A 1,009-nucleotide genomic window follows, 5' to 3' on the forward strand; every position below is an offset into this window, starting at 1 on the left:
TATGTTGTAGGGGAGCAAACTCTTATGTGAGAAGTTGTTAAAAAGAATAAGGCATTGAGAAAGGTGGAGTCATATATTCGCTAAGGTGAAGATTATTGTGTAGATTTCCTAAGAAGCGGGATATTTGTCTCTCTCAATCAAGGTGGAGATTATTGGGGATGCTTGAAATATGTTATTATATGAAGTCCCACATTCCCTAGTATTAAAATAGAGTAGAGTATCAATGTTATATATTGGACTCAGGTCCCTTGTTATTATATGCACTAGATATAAGCACTAAATAGAAATACTTCATGGGCACTTTGGCCCATGGGTGTGCTAGGATTTGTAATCATTATTCTTTAATAATATCTTGGTAGCCGCTCAGCACTCCTGGGGAGGTAGGCACAATTGGTCAAACCTCGTTACCAAATTCTCTTGTTTCTTCTATTCTATTTATTCTATGCCTTTATTCGATTGCTTGTGGCCAATGATGTGCAATGATCGCTTCCGTTGCACCAACATTTTCAACATATTTTCTCTTCTTGCCATGTCACTTATTGTGCTTTGCAACTAATCTACAATTGGTTCGGCATCAGCATCGCACTACCTCTTGAACCCATGCATCAATTCATTACTCACATGGGCATGGTACACAAGAAATGTTGAAAGTTTTGGAGTGTCATTTGGTTAGCTATATAGAAATGATGTTATCTTCAACACAGTTCAACCTTCTCTTCAACAAATTGTAGAATCTACGAGAGTTAAATATGGGCTATAGATCAATGGCCAAAGGGACAAGGATTCAATAAATGAAAGGGTTGCAAATCACCTAGAATTCTCCAGTTAATTGATTGTAATTGTTCTTTAATTCATATCTTACTCTTGCACTAAAAAAAGTGAACGATGGGCATCCACCAATATAACTACAACTACAATTTGAAAATGCAAACCACAAGCATATATAACTCTCTACTTAAACTCAATACATAATCCTAAAAGTCCATAAAGAGTTTCTAGATTCTATAGG

The sequence above is a fragment of the Lupinus angustifolius genome, unplaced genomic scaffold, assembly GCF_001865875.1.
Source record: "Lupinus angustifolius cultivar Tanjil unplaced genomic scaffold, LupAngTanjil_v1.0 Scaffold_573, whole genome shotgun sequence".
Taxonomy (NCBI): domain Eukaryota; kingdom Viridiplantae; phylum Streptophyta; class Magnoliopsida; order Fabales; family Fabaceae; genus Lupinus; species Lupinus angustifolius.